We start from the raw sequence: 16,852 nt of genomic DNA, 5'->3' as shown, positions 1-16,852 counted from the left end.
ATAAAATATTTCAAGAGGAAAGGGAATTTCCTATTTCACATTTCCAAGTAAGACTATTCATGGGGCTTACATCATTCCCAGTAAGTTTATCCAGTCGGGTTTTCCTAATTACTAGTGTCACCAATCCTCCTTGTAAATGCTAATATCAATGGACAAAATGCATCCTGAATGTGATACATTCTAATTAGAACAGGGTGACGGGTAAACAAAGTTTTCTTCCTGGTACCTCACTCTCACCCAGAGAGCTGCCCATGTTGGTTTCCAGTTTGATATTTCCATAGTGTCCTTTTGTGCTAAGTCCTTGGCAGCGGCCAGCCCAAGGGAAGGCCTGATCCAAACACAATGGGGGGATCACAAGGAAAGGGTTGTTCTGAGGCCTTTGTGTTCGAGCAGCATAGAGGCCCACATCGCAGTAATCTCTCTTCCCTCGTTCTCTCACAAGACCCAACCTCAGATCTTCTCCAATTCAGGAAGGACAGGGACCACAGTACACTGTCGAACAAACCAACAAGGAACTGTTGACCCCGGCCCCGTTTGGAGAAATCTGCAACAAGGTCACTAACTAATAACAAGTCATGTAAATCATGGAACTCAAGAGTGGGGTTTCATGGCCTTTCCACAATAAAGGTTATGAATAAATACTGCCAATGAATACAGTGCATATAGAATATGAAATGTCACTGGCAATGTCAACGGTTGACATGACAATAACGTACACTAAATCATGTCTATTCTGAGGGCTAAAATAAAACAGGCAGCCACACTGAGAGGCTAGATAAAGAAAACTAAACTCTCCACAACAGGAGCGTGGACTGACATTCACATTTGTACAAAATGATAGGTGTATTGAGAGAAGCATGCAGGAGTCGACCGCTTGCACACTGCTCGGGAAAGACGACAACACTCAGCTGCTTCAGTGTACTGTGCTAACTGCGTGCCGAGCAAGGGCTCCAAAACCACTGCATTTTAATTACAGGCAGCACTGTGGGCCTCTTCGATATGGAAATAGAGCCAGCCGTCTTCACACATGGACTGTGCAAATCTTCATGTGACTCATAGAAACAATGAGCTGTACTAATTCCTCCAGCTGACAGTGCTACTGATTACCGTCCCCTACAGAAACAGCCCTGTGTCAAAAACACACGGCCACCAAGGCCCCTCCAATTCATTCTACATATTAATGTGTGATTTTTAAAAAGAGAGGCTGTTCCATTTTGAAGTCTATCTTAATTATGCACAAATATGCTTTGGATTAAAAGAAATTGTCCAATTATTTTGCAGTCCAAACGTGAAACATATTCAGTGGGTGAGTGAATGAAACAGTTCAAATTGTACCCCTTTGGTGAGTTATGAAATGATATTGTCCATGTGAAGTGATACAATTGCTCAAAATGTACATTGGTTTAGCTTTATTTATACCCGTGTAAAATACTAATGCTCATTTTTAAATCAGAATGTTCAAACCCAGTTCCCTACCAAACACTTATAGCTAATGTGATACTAGAGGTCTGGTTGGATCTATAGGGAAATCTCTATCTCTCTGTGGTACTGTACCTTGGTCTTCAACATGTAATGGGATACAGGTGCTGATGGTTTTCAGTTTGAAGAAAAGGATGCACTCAACCTATTTAATTTAATGTAATTGCATGTAGTTCATGTAATCTCACAGCAGAAGTCATCTGGACCCAAGGTTACTAAGAAAACAGTGAAAGCCTTTATAAAGAAACAAACTATTTAGCTTGGACTGCAGCTAAAATACAAACAACTGCAGTGACATGTCCCGATGTGCAGTACATTCAGAATCCTTATTCTAATCTAAAGCAAGACTGCAATTTGGGAGTGTAGTTAAACCCCAGATAAGTATACTGTAGCCTAGCTAATTTTCACTTAAAATTCGGGAAAAAAATCTTAAGAATGATGATAACTATGTATGAGGACTTACGCATCTCACCAAGACCATGTGTCTAATCATTAATCTACAGTATCCATCTTCAAGACTTGAAAATCATCTGTGTCTGTACAGTTAGATAGCTAGCCTCTGGATGCCCCCATTGTTTGATGCTGATGTCTCACTGGAACCATTGATTTCATCAATATTTCAAGACTCACCCATCACCCATGAGTGGTGAGAATGGTTTGTACTGAGAGGAGTACATTTTCTCTGGGAACAAAACCATTACATTCAGAGATGGAGCCTGGACCCTCTCCAGACTGTCAACGTTGGAAATGAAAAGGTCCTTGAGATGTGTTCAGCTCAAGCCAGAAAGGGCATAAAAAGATGGGAGGATTCTTTGAAAGTCATTTTAGTTTCATTTACATTGCAAGTCTTCACTTCATTTATTAAAACTGCATTCACAGTTTGTTTGTATAATGAGAATTAAAATCATTGTGCATTAGTATTTTTTGAATTGTGTCATACAAGAAGATCATAATGGTGCCAGATCTGAAGGTGCCACAACACTTCAATAACGCACGTTGAGAACTTGAAGCAGAAAAATCAGAGGACTACAAAAGAAAGACTCCTGTAACGAACATGTTGCCATCGGTTTTGATCATTGTTGAAATATTCTGCTGCAAATTAGCTAACACTTATAAAGACAGATGTCACAACATGCGCTGCCACATTTATTATCCCCAGAAATCCTCTCCCTTCTGCTGCCACACGCCCTACCTTTACCAGGCCTGCTGTTGTTTACCTGCTTCTCTCATCTTGTTTATCATTAGGCCTCGGCTGCCACTCCACTCCCCTCAGACATGGAGAGGAGAGGAGAGGAGAGGAGAGGAGAGGAGAGGAGAGGAGAGGAGAGGAGAGGAGAGGAGAGGAGAGGAGAGGAGAGGAGAGGAGAGGAGAGGAGAGGAGGACTAGTACCTGAGCAAGCCTCAACTCAACTAGCCCCTGTGCTCTTTCCCTGCCAGCCTGCATCCAAGGAGCAACATCTCTCTCATTATTCATACTGTAACTGCGGCAACTATTACTATCGCACTGACTGATTCAAAATCTCAATTGGAAAAACAAAAAGTTCAAAAAGGAGAGACTTAAGTGAAGATTGCATCTGTCATGGATGACCCCCCAGACAGACTATCACAAGCCAAGCACAGCACAGTGTCTGGGGTACAACAAGAAGGAACAGACGTGCACCGTACACACACACACACACACGCGCAAATTCACTCGTATCATTTTACCTCATTAACCCATAATCATTTGGCCCAACTTAAATATCTAATATAGCTCAACTTATCAAATTCATAAAGTTGCTGTTAAGTACTACATAATGTAGGCTATTTATAAAGGCAAGTTGTTACATCAAATGTTATTGATCTTGGAATGTTGTTATTTCTCATGCTATTAGAGCAATAGCAATATGCAGGTCATAATATCATCTTGAGGGCAAAGAATTCAGTTTGGCAAGGGAATTAGCTATGGATAAACAAAGGCCATACAATTAAACCAATTCCATTAACTTTACCTCATGGTTCTAGGATGCAGAACTCTGTCTTAAGCATAATCACTAATGAAACCAGATGAAGCCTTTACTGCAAGGGCTAAAATAATCCACAGACAGAACAACAGTACACTTTCAATACATGTTTCTTATTCTTATTTTCTTATTTCAGTCTTCATTGTCAATTAATATTTCAAACTACTGAAACACAGATATATCCCATTCATATCCATTGTGTCCTATAATAATTGTCTCTGAGGCTATTATGGAGTGGCACTGATGTAGCAGTTAACAGATCAGACTTAATAAAAGTAACCATTGATGCAAAATGCACATACCAAAAACATACAAGAAAGACATGTGTAAATGTTTTCAAATCATTCTAAAATATTTTCAAATGACCAAACCCATTAGTCATCAATGTCAAATACTGTGTACACATACATAGGCCTACATACATTCAACATTCTGTACGTACGGTACATGCATACATGTGTGCACACACACACACACACAGAGAGAGAGACACACACATATATAGATTACACACATAAATAAACACACACACACACACATAGTAAATAGAGTGATGAACTAAAGCATTATGTGATAAGAGTAGTAATGTATTCCACAGTAGATAAGATACCCCTTTGAGACAACAGTCCAAGGACCAGCTCACATCATGTAATTGAAAGGGAACCATTCAAAGTTAATTTAATGCTCCAGTTTTAAATTGACGGAGGACTGTAATGCCTGGTCTTCACCCTGCCTCCTTAGAGAGTACATCAACATTCAATTAAACACACATGGTAGGCTCCTGACCCTACACCGGTCTACACCCTGCCTCCTTAGAGAGTACATCAACATTCAATTAAACACACATGGTAGGCTCCTGACCCTACACCGGTCTACACCCTGCCTCCTTAGAGAGTACATCAACATTCAATTAAACACACATGGTAGGCTACTGACCCTACACCGGTCTACACCCTGCCTCCTTAGAGAGCACATCAACATTCAATTAAACACACATGGTAGGCTACTGACCCTACACCGGTCTACACCCTGCCTCCTTAGAGAGTACATCAACATTCAATTAAACACACATGGTAGGCTACTGACCCTACACCGGTCTACACCCTGCCTCCTTAGAGAGCACATCAACATTCAATTAAACACACATGGTAGGCTACTGACCCTACACCGGTCTACACCCTGCCTCCTTAGAGAGTACATCAACATTCAATTAAACACACACGGTAGGCTACTGACCCTACACCGGTCTACACCCTGCCTCCTTAGAGAGTACATCAACATTCAATTAAACACACACGGTAGGCTCCTGACCCTACACCGGTCTACACCCTGCCTCCTTAGAGAGTACATCAACATTCAATTAAACACACACGGTAGGCTACTGACCCTACACCGGTCTACACCCTGCCTCCTTAGAGAGTACATCAACATTCAATTAAACACACATGGTAGGCTCCTGACCCTACACCGGTCTACACCCTGCCTCCTTAGAGAGTACATCAACATTCAATTAAACACACATGGTAGGCTCCTGACCCTACACCGGTCTACACCCTGCCTCCTTAGAGAGCACATCAACATTCAATTAAACACACATGGTAGGCTACTGACCCTACACCGGTCTACACCCTGCCTCCTTAGAGAGCACATCAACATTCAATTAAACACACATGGTAGGCTACTGACCCTACACCGGTCTACACCCTGCCTCCTTAGAGAGCACATCAACATTCAATTAAACACACATGGTAGGCTACTGACACTACACCTATTTACCCAGCTTCATGAAGCTAATTGCTGTGCATGATATACAAAGCACAAAATAATTGACAAAATATATATACAACATACTCTTTAAACTAGCAATAGCCTGGTATGGAATAAATAACATCCCCTTCTGCATGCTGTCTTACTGAGATCTAAAACCACATAATTTCCATAGACTCACTAACTAAAATCAAGCATTGCATATGCTTTGTGCTCACACATATTTTTCAAAATATGATAACTATTGTGGTCAAGTGTATTATAAACTCACATTGCAGGTCTAGATTGCGCTGTCAATAATGACAATATTTCTGCACTGTCTAATCAAAAGCAATACATTTAACGTATGTAACAGTATTAGGCTACTAAATAGGATAACATTTGTTCTAATAATAAAAAATATTGTTATTGTTTTGCTCATCATTCGCGGTCGTTTAATGACAGAAAATGAGTTTCCAATTCCCAAGTTCGTCTCGCAACATGCAACTCTATTGATCTGGGATTGAATGGGGATCTATTTAAACAAGAGAGCCACCGTGAAAGAGCGCCGAGCACAGGCTGTGAAGCATGCGGTTTCGGTATGTCAAAATGCACTTCGAAATCTCTGAACTTACTGGCACCATATGCGTCAGGGAGTCGATATCTTTATGCCGGATCCAGTTCGGAAATGTTTTTCTCTCTCGCAAAACCACAAGTTCCTCTGAAGTCCACGTGCAGACAGTCCTGAAAAATCAAACAGTAGGAAATACATGAAATGTTACAATAGGTGAGATGTACAACCATAAATCTTAATCAAAATGCAAAATATGCACCAAAATGGTTAATAAAACATTTAAATCAACCTTCATCATCGTATTAAAAGTGAAACAAATAATCCAACATTCTGGATAATATAGACCTAATCAATATAACCTTTAATTTCAATAACAGCATTGAGTACTTGACAATCAATGCGCAACACATAGAGCAAGAGGTCAATTAAAAATATTATCTGTAGTCAATGCATGTGTATAAAAACGTTGGTACGTTTCAATTATAAAAATCGATTACATCTACCATATTATTCATATTATATTGTAATGTTCATCCATTTTATTGCAGTGTGGGGTGACTGTAGCCTACGTTTCTTTTAGAGTATTTAGAGTGCGTAAAAAATAAACAAAGATGTGCAGAAACGGAGAGAAAAGGGACCTGGCAATCGCGGAGTCATTTTTTATTTCCCTGATAAAATATGAGTTGAAACAACCGTGCAGTGAACCATCAACAGAAATCCTTTGCTCCTCACTAATTTGTTACAGGCAGTGTTAAACTGTCCGTCAGAGGAAAAACTATCTCATATTGAGCAGCCAGACAGTGCCGAATGTCCCTGTATAGCAATCAGGACAATGTGCTGAATCGGCAGTCTAATTATAAATGTGCCATTTAGACTTCCATTGGGCTCCGGTGCCACCTTACCTTATGAGGGAACTTGCACTCTCAACTAACAGCAACTGTTCAAAAGAAAATACCATTACGAGATCAACTTCACCCGAACAGAGGAACAAGCCGGACGATTGTTCTTCACCCATGCAGCCTCTCACTTAAAATATGATTTTATTATTAGACACCGGGTTATTCTGACAGACTGGACACTATTTGGAAGTAAAATAGGAGAAAAGTGAAGCTTTCTTTAATGAAGGTTTCAGATTCCGTCTACTGGGTGGGCACAGCAATCCTATTGTATTTATTTCAAATGTTAAGAAAAACAAGGAGCATAGGAATATTCCCCGGTAGCGATAGGTCTAGGCTACATTAGGCTATAGAGTCCAGATTTGCAGTGACAGAGATATCCTCTGTATTCCTCCTCTCATACTTTAAGAACTAAGCTATCCATTGTCTGCTTTCTCTGTTTCTATTCAATTGTTATCACTGCTTGTGCATAAATTAAAAAAAAGCTTTATCTGAGACTGCGAGTGTCTCATTTTGGGAAACACCTTGTAAATGATGGGCTATCTTCACACAACAGACAAGTTCACACGAACTGCGTTGCATTTGTCCTCCCACTACCTTGGTATACAATCGTGTTTTTGTCAAAATCTTAAGTACCTTCAAAAGCCATATGTGATATTAAAATAGCAAAATATCTGATTATAGCCTAATATGCGTTAAAAGTTATTGTTAAAAAAAAAACGAGGGAAACTATATCCAATCTATAACACTTAGAAACAAAAAACTATATCCAATCTATAACACACTTAGAAACAAATAAAATGTCATTATTTAGAATATTTAGCATACAATTAAACCTGTGCATCCAATTATCTGCAATGTATCTATAGCCAGATTCACACCTGTCCATGAAAGGGATAGACAAGAGTGCAAAAGAGACAAAAATAATTACACCAGATAACTTACGTTAGTCCCTAAAACCGTCCGAGAGCAGCGCTTTGTAGGCTTGTAGGGGAAGCCTTGTCCAGGTATATCGTCTCTAAATGGGATAGCCTTTCGAGGAGTAGTTGGATTTCATTTATGGTTTATGCATTCTTTTAAGGTCAATTTGCCTGACCTCCAGCTAAAGTTAAGGCAGAGTGAATTCCCAACCTCCTACAACATAGGAAACAATTACGAATATAAATGTTTTACACTGAATTATAATTCAGGTCGAACGATGAATATAGACTACTTAGAGTTTGGAAGAAAGACAAGTAAATAAACCATATGCTCAAGTTCGAAGAAACTTGTAAATCTCGCATCCAGAAAGATCAGGGAGAAAGGAAGGGTATGGAAGGGGACCTAGAGCAATGCGCACGTCATTGTCAATGAATAGTACCGCTCTGTGGACAAAAGTGCAATTGCCTCCCAGTCCCACAGGAGGAAGTTAGCAACACCATAACAAAACACATATAACTTGAAGATTATTTTTAAGAGTTGAATTTCGCGACAAGACTTTGCGGATGCGTAACCAACAATGAAATAAAAAGGGTTGCGCGCAATTCATACAGTCTACTGTCGCTGTATGTTGCTTAAATCAGTAACTAACTGCTCATCCAAGTGAAATATAGAGCTGTTGATATCAATACCTCGAGACGCACGATTGAATGTAACTTATAAGTTACACAAGTATCGTGTGTAGGTAAATAAAACAGGGCATCATTGTTACAGTAGCTATCCAAACCTTTCCAGAGAACGCTTGCGCTTGTCTTTTCATGTACTCTGCTTTCGTTATTGCGTTTACCACGAATCTCGCGATTGAGAAGCAATAAATAATAATGTTATCATATTCCCCTTACAGAAAAACGAGAGACAAAACAGTTTTAACACCCCTATTGACACCGAATGAGGAGAACTCGGTTACGTACCAACAAAAACAGGCTAAATAACGCAGTTTACATGAAAACACGATACAACATGTTAAAACTAAGCACGTTTTTACCTTGAGATCAGTCGAGAAAAGAGAGATGCAGGTCCTGACGGTATCGTATCCCGAGTCGTGTGTTTCGCGTTATATTACGTTAAAACATAACGATTACTATCTGTAGAGAAACGGAAAGACAACTAAAGTCTGCTGTGGTTCCCACTGGCTATATGAGGGGATCCCGTTCTTTCTATGAAGTTTAATTGTCAAAACTGCAAGGAGCTTTTGTTGTTATCTATCCTCTTTATCTCCCTCTCTCTCCGAAACAAGAAAAGACGATGCAGAGCTGTCAATCTTGGCAATCAATGCGAGCGGCCATGTCGCAAGTATTCAAAGCATTTCCCGTCGTGCAACATCAGAAAGTGAGTGGCCAGGGCATTGATCTGAGGAAGGCAAAGAGGCAGGACTCCCCCTCCCAGCCCAGACAAGAGATGCGAAAGAGAGAGAGAGAGAGAGAGCGAGAGGGAGAGAGAGTTTAGTGAGTGATTAGACAGGGAGATTTTGCTCTTGATTTGATTAAATACAAAAATTATCCGATTATTACACAGCAGCACAACTGAAAGTCGAGACAACATCATTTGCACTTGAACAAACTCCAATAAGAGTTATTGTCCTATTTACCTGTAAAGTGGACTATTTAAGGAATTCTTTTTTGTATTTTGCCTTACTCTAAATGAATGGAACAATTTTATCAACAGCACATGCCAGAAACGCTCTTCAGAGTTGAAGACAGAAAACGACTCGGTTAGGGGTTAGCTATACTGTACCTATAATATAACACTGCTGGCCTTACTAACAGATCCACTGAAGCTTTGATTTGAAGTGACGTGTAAAGAACTCGAGTGTCACTTTATGACAAACGATATTTGGCATAGGCGATAACAGCCATGTAGTAGGAATACATTGATACATTGTAGCCTATAGCCTATATTGTTAATTTAAGCATTATATAGACGAAGTATAAGTTAATACAGGAAAGCATAAGGCAATTAATAAAGTATTTCCCCCCAAAAAATTAGCCACAATTTCAAATATAAGATGATAATCTCTCTCAAATAGGGAGCCAGTCTGTTTCTATTCGTCTGATCTGTATAAAATAATATCAATATCAGCAGGGTTTATGGTGTTAGTTATAACTCAATTATTGACAACCCAATATATCACTTTTATAAAATAAACCAATAATGTACTGCAAGTTATTGATTATCCCATGGTTTCCTATTCATAAGAAATCATCCTATGATGCATACACATAACATTACAGATCGATGTGCTATTGTCTTTTCAATACACACAATAGATTATAGACTTTGAAGTTTTGTTTTGGTTGACAAAGACTTCAATGTTTATGCAAACAAAAAAACATGGTATTAATGATTAAAACAACTAGTGCTATGTCAACGTGTTTCAGAAAAGTATTTCAATCGAGAAGCATAAATGTCAAAAATATATTGGTAGCCCACCAGAACACTTACTTATTACTTTACATATAATAGGCTACATTGTCAAATGAAAATTAAGTGCCATTTTTTATATCTAAATAATATTTGGGTCACTAGGCCTACCAAGCAAATGTTTTCCGCCCCTTTGAACATTCAATATACAATATTTCAAAGGCTTAAATAGAATGCATGGCATTTATTATAGGCTACAATTCCATTGAAATTAGAGGAGTAAAATCACTTCTCAAGAGTTCTACAGTAGCCTGCTATGTATCCTCAAAATCGTAAAAGACAAGAAAAAAATACATAGCCTTTATCAATGGGCTGTATAGACCAAACTCTAGCGGACATAATTAACGACATATAGAACAAACATTTTTCAACGGTAGGCTATATAGCTCGATATTAGATGGACAACTGTTCTGAGGAATAATAGTTTAACACCTTTGTCAGCTGTAAAGGTAGGTAGGCTAAAGTGAAGAAAAGTAACGGTCCACCGCGGGGCGATATGTAGGCTACAGGTAAGAGGTAAGCTTGCAGCGCACTGAGAGTTACGCGCTGTCTTCATCTACACTCAACAGATTCAACAATCACTATCACGCACCATCATCAGTTAAAATGAATCCCTTCAACAACAATATGACATAAGGAACAATGCGATAGCTTATTAAAAATGTAAAGGAAAAAGTTTGTAATATAGGTGGACAAAAGAAAGTACGACAAAACCTTTAACACTCGCCTTCAAGAATAGCAGGACAATGGTTTCATTCATTCAATAGGTAAATAAGACAGTGTTGTACTTACAATGACAGGGACGGAAGCAGTAGAAAATACTGTTTGTTAACTGAAGAGTCACATAGGGATAAAAAGAGGAGGGGAGGAGAAGACGTGGGAACTAGAGAGAGAGAGAGAGAGAGAGAGAGAGAGAGAGAGAGAGAGAATACAGCCCCTTCACAAATCTCATCGCATCTGCTCTGGCTCTTCTCTGAATTTCATTTTCACATTTTCACATTCCTTTTGTTCAAGAGAAACTCATATCCACACGTCACATCTTTTTATTATTAATTTGGAGCATTACGTTCAACTCAGCAAACCAAACGCACTGCAAACCTTTCCTCACAATAAGTGCGTTTTCTCCTTTTGTTCTGAAATAGAAATGTATAAGTCAAACCAGTTCATCTTCAAACCAGTTCATCTGCTAAGGAAAAAACGAATGCTCACCAAGCTCCCCAAAACACCTGGAGCATAATACTCAGGTATTGTTTCATTTCATATATTTTTAATATTGATAAGTTCTACAGAAACAAAGGAGTGTAAGTCCTAGTAATGATGGAGAACACTTGTTTTATTATAAAATGGTCCAAGGAGACTTTGCGTGAATTTTCTACTGGATCTTAAATGAGAACGAAGAAACGCATTGCTCTTTAATGACGATGCAGGCAAGAGTTCCTCATGATTTTAAAAACAAGGATGTTGCCACATTTTGGATTTCCCTCAGAGGTACAAGACTCAAATGTGTTATTTCAATTAGTTAGAATTTCAGTGTGGTTAATGTTAAAGACAATTAAAACATCTTATCTTAGCTGTGTAACTATTCGTAGTCATATTGTACATAGGCCTACACTGTGTTGAAATCAAGAGGCCTATTGTATTTTTGATTATGAAAAATGTATGTGTGCGATGCATATTGCTGAGAGCAATGTGTTTTAATGATTAATTAATTAACTAAAGTTCTTACAGACATATATTTCATGTAACCTTTTATATTTTCGTGTTTCATTTATTTAACAGTAGAAAGGTAAACTAGAGCCTTTCAAAGAGCAGTTAAGCGTACTTGTTAGACGTGACTCATACGCCACCTTTCGGTGACTTTGGGAGTTTCCTCTTGCGCCTCGCTCATGAAACACTGTAAATAGGGTTAATTTGTAACACAGAGAGAGGCAAGACATGGTTTGAGGTAGACAAATTAGTTGATGCCGTTTTGAATTAAACTCCAAGCGACTAAAACAACGCAATTCAATAGACTAAATAAATAATAGTTACAATTTGTCAGCTTAAAAAGCTTCAAAATATCTTACTGTAACATGATGAAAACTTACACCATGACTCATCTGGTCTCATTGAATGTGGCTTAACATGTTTTCTGGTTCACTGTGCTAATTAGTGTTCTAAATGTGGCCAGATATGGCTATGGAGATAACTACAATAATAAGATGCAACTAATTTGATAATTTACAACTCTTGAATACATCAATTAATTTATAATTGATTAACTGTTGATTACATGGATACATCATTTTTTTGTGTGTGTGGTCAACTGAAGGAAGTGCAGATTATTGGCTCTTGGTGTTCCGGTGCTCTTAAGCAGGCAACTGCCTGCATAAAGAGAGATTGTGACAGTCCAACTGGTTGGGGTAAGGCAGCAGCATACATCACATTTGCATATCCTGAGCTACTTGATGCATCTTGAAATGCAAGTCTAGCCTATTAATATTTGAAAAGGAGAGTGCATGAAAATCAACATTTTTGTTACATTAAATTAACACGTGTTCTTCTCCTGTTCTGCATGGTTAATTAGAGAACACAATTCTGTCAGAGGATATGAGGGGGTTGCCATGTGATTTGTTGGGTTAGCACCAGAGCCATTCAACAACACGTTACATATACGGCAGCTTCATGTCGGAGTTTAGCTTCATGTCGGAGTTTAGCTTCATGTCGGAGTTCTTCATGTCGGAGTTTAGCTTCATGTCGGAGTTTAGCTTCATGTCGGAGTTTAGCTTCATGTCGGAGTTCTTCATGTCGGAGTTTAGCTTCATGTCGGAGTTTAGCTTCATGTCGGAGTTTAGCTTCATGTCGGAGTTTAGCTTCATGTCGGAGTTTAGCTTCATGTCGGAGTTTAGCTTCATGGCAGAGTTTAGCTTCATGTCGGAGTTTAGCTTCATGTCGGAGTTCAGCTTCATGGCAGAGTTTAGCTTCATGTCGGAGTTTAGCTTCATGTCGGAGTTTAGCTTCATGTCGGAGTTTAGCTTCATGTCGGAATTCAGCTTCATGTCGGAGTTTAGCTTCATGTCGGAGTTTAGCTTCATGTCGGAGTTTAGCTTCATGTCGGAGTTTAGCCTCATGTCGGAGTTTAGCTTCATGTCGGAGTTTAGCTTCATGTCGGAGTTTAGCTTCATGGCAGTTTCATTTTAAATCATACATGATTACAGAGGCATCCAGGAAACAAGTGACACTGCAACGGAAGTTGAGAAAAAAGGGTTTCAATTCAGATTAGTGATAGAATAATTTATTGAAAGAAATGTGCACAGACAATGGATATGATTTGCACATACTGTCAGAGTCAAAATGGCATGTCCCTTTGTAGTAAAGCAATAGACGAAAAGGAAACCCAGATCATAAGGTCTAAACTGTAACCTTTTGAACAATAAACACCGCCTCACTACCTTCAAAAATATGTGAGCTCAATAAAATGACAAAGCAAAGGATGGTGTGCATTGCAGAGGAACCATAAAGAACATAACATAACAAACTGCAACATATTATGTGGCAGGAAACAAGAAGGGATGAATTAACTGTTGGTGGTCGGAAAACCAATTCATTATGACGTTTTGTGTTGGTGGCAAGACTTTAGAAACATTTTAATTATAGATAATAGCTTTATGGGAGGGACATGTGTGCAACATATTTGACTATAATGCTCTGCACTGAACATAGGCCCTTTTCAAGTTGAGGTGTTGATGCTTTGGGAGCTGTCATAAAGTTAGCCATTCCTTTATTGAGATAAAACCCTAACAGGTTGAAGTTGACAATGGTAAACATGACTGAGGACATTCATTTTAAAGTGTGCCAAAGTATTCCTTGTAATTCTTGGTCAAAGTTAATTGCAAGTTTAAGGTATGTAGTATTTAACATCCTGGCTACTGACTGCACTCAACTGTGTTAGTCTTCAGATAATTGGCAAATGATTGGCAAATAAATGATTCTATAAAATACACAAAAATCAAAAAAACATTGCTACAACTTGCCAGCAGAATGTTTGTAAAAAATATATTTAAAAAAATGTAGGAAACTTCAACAGTGTTAAAAAGAGTTAAATGCACTCACCTGGAATGTGTAAATAGGGGTTATTTTCCAATAATGATTCATTTAGGTAAACACTTTCCTGCGTAAGTTGAGTGTTCACAAACCTTCCTTTATATACAGTGCTAACAGGCACAGTTACTTTCCATGGTTCAAATGTATTCTCAAGGTTCATAATTAAGCAATAAGGCCATATATTGGCCATATACCACAAACCCCCGAGATGCCTTATTGCTATTATAAACTGGTTTCCAACACAAATAGAACAGTAAACAAGTATTTTTGCCTCATATCCGTGGTATATTGTCTGATACTGTATACACACGGCTGAAATGCTCTTTCAGACAATCAGAATCCAGGACCGAAACTACTTGGTTTATAATGTTCAATAATGTTTCATAGGCCTACATACAGTTAGCTCTTAAGGTAATACCATACCATAGCTATGTAGCAAAAATAAGATACATTGATACATGTATCAATGTTATTTGACTTGGCACATACTAAATAGGTTATTGCTAATTTATTTGACTCCAGATGCCAAAAGAGAAAGGTCAGAAAGATTAAATCACTTACCATATTTCCAGAGCAGCATGTATGATGACCAGTCTGTAAACTGGCATTATTGATGGAGGGTGGGTGGGTGGGTGCTCTATTGCTTTCACAAACTGACACACTCAATGAACGCTCCACAATCTGGACATGAACCAGGCATAAAGGCCGACATCCACCACACTTCATTATTAATGAATGCCAAGTTATGTAATTAACTCAAACAAAAATTGCATACATGCAAATCCTCCTTCTCTCAATTGGACCTGTAAAGTGGGACACTCTGTTCTCATTAGCTGACCCAAATCTCTTACTTGTAACTCCAAATTTCCTCAAAGTTTAGTCAGGATCTAATGTTGAAGCATTGAATTGGGTACAGTCATATCTAACTGACAGGAAACAGTCCACCTATATCAATGGTTCATTTTCTTCCCCTCATGCTTTAAACTGTGGAATACCGCAGGGCAGCTGCCTTGGGCCACTTCTTTATTTAATATATACCAACGACCTTTCCTATGCCCTAGCTGAAACTCAAGCTACTGTATTTGCAGATGATACTACAATTTATGCAGCAGGACAATCGGTTCAACAGGTACAGCAAGCTTTACAAGGAGATTTGGAGAATATTAGGGAGTGGGTTTGCCAGAATAAACTTGTTTTAAACACCAAGAAAACCAAAGTTATGTTGGTCTGTTCCACTAGGAAAAGGCCAAAACAGCATGGGATACAATTAAGTATGGGAGGAGTACAAATTGAAGAAGTGGCAGAAACCAAACTATTAGGAGTGCAGCTAGACAACTGCTTATCATGGTCATCTCAAATAACTAATCTATGTAAAAAAAATATTAAAACAGCATGCATAATCAGAAGGATAGCTAAATATTTACCAGGAAAAATTCTTAAGCAAATAACACAAGCTTTAATTGAGAGTCAAGTGAACTACTGTTCTGTGGTCTGGGGAAATGCATCATCAAGTGAAGTTAGGAGGCTGCAGATTGCACAGAACAAAGCAGCAAGGATTGTTTTACGGTGGAGATATGGTTTTTCTGTTGCAGTCATACGCAATGTTCTTGGTTGGTCATCAATCGACAAGATAATTGAAAAAAACATGCTTATTTTATTTCATAATATACATCATTTAAAACGGCCAAGTACAATTCACAACGGCAATCAGTTGGTAAGAGACAGACATTCCGTAAATACTAGGAATAGATTGTCCACCATCTATGCGTTATCCAGACAGAAAAGAGAAATAGGCAAAAGAACATTTCGATTTAGAGCAATAAAGAAATTGAATAAATTAACTGAGCAAACCAGAAACCTTTCAATATATACATTTAAACATTATTTTAAAACAATTTAAATATAATACACAGAAATGTTGTGGGATTACAGTAGATGAAGAATTCATATTTTTTAGATTGATTATTTATTTTTATTACGTTAGTATATTATGTATGTTTGTAATAGTGTGTTATATGTGAAAATGTGTTCGTATATAAATTGTATTTTAATATTTAAGGACTCTTGGAAGATTAGTCCAAATGGGGACTAAAAGAGATCCAAATAAAATCAAATGTTTCCTTTTAGGTTAACAGGGAACGACTAATTCATAATTTTTAAATAAGGGAATTTACATGTTTTGTCTAATTACATAATGATAAGGACATCATATTTCTGTATTGAACTACTTAATTACCAATTCATTACTATCTGCACAAACTCCACTAATGCATATTGCTAGCTCAGGGGTGGGGCTTGAAGAGGGTTGAAAAATGTGTGAGATTCTTACCATGTTAGCAGTGTGTCTTCCGTCAGTGATCAGCAGAGTGAAAATGTGGGTTGTTGCCCCTCACATAAAAGGTTCACTAAAAGTCAAAGGCTTACAATACCTGAACAAACACACAAACACTCGATGACTGAACAATTAACTGCTGTAGATGAAATGGTGGAATAAGATCAACTATGGCATGATATGAAAAGTTGGAAAACAGAGCCCTTTACACACAAGCAGTAACCAAAACCTTAAAACATTCAATTATTAAACCATTGGGAAATGTTCAGTCTTTATGGTGAGGGTGTGTTCTCGTCATCATCATCATCATCATCTTCATAATGCTTGCTTCGTAGAGGAT

The 16,852-nt window shown here is 38.2% G+C and overlaps 1 protein-coding gene across 5 annotated transcripts in view; it reads right to left on the bottom strand.

Moving 5' to 3' along the window:
- The window catches only part of LOC115203234 (transcription factor SOX-6), a 193,700-nt gene extending 182,783 nt beyond the window's left edge, over window positions 1-10,917 (bottom strand). The window contains exons 1-3 of one of the 5 annotated variants that reach the window (XM_029767734.1): window positions 8,662-9,074; window positions 7,644-7,832; window positions 5,864-5,972 (exon numbers count right to left, since the gene is read on the bottom strand). The gene's annotated coding sequence lies outside the window, so the exon portion shown is untranslated. Of the gene's footprint in view, window positions 1-5,863; window positions 5,973-7,643; window positions 8,603-8,661; window positions 9,076-10,889 lie in introns of those variants that run through there. The other 4 variants (XM_029767735.1, XM_029767739.1, XM_029767732.1 and 1 more) reach the window with 4 other exon arrangements.
- Window positions 10,918-16,852: the final 5,935 nt, after the last annotated feature.

The sequence above is a fragment of the Salmo trutta genome, chromosome 12 (assembly GCF_901001165.1).
Source record: "Salmo trutta chromosome 12, fSalTru1.1, whole genome shotgun sequence".
In the NCBI taxonomy this organism is placed as follows: Eukaryota; Metazoa; Chordata; class Actinopteri; order Salmoniformes; family Salmonidae; genus Salmo; species Salmo trutta.
The sequence above is the reverse complement of the archived record's forward strand: the minus strand, read 5'-3'. Positions and strand labels throughout refer to the sequence as shown.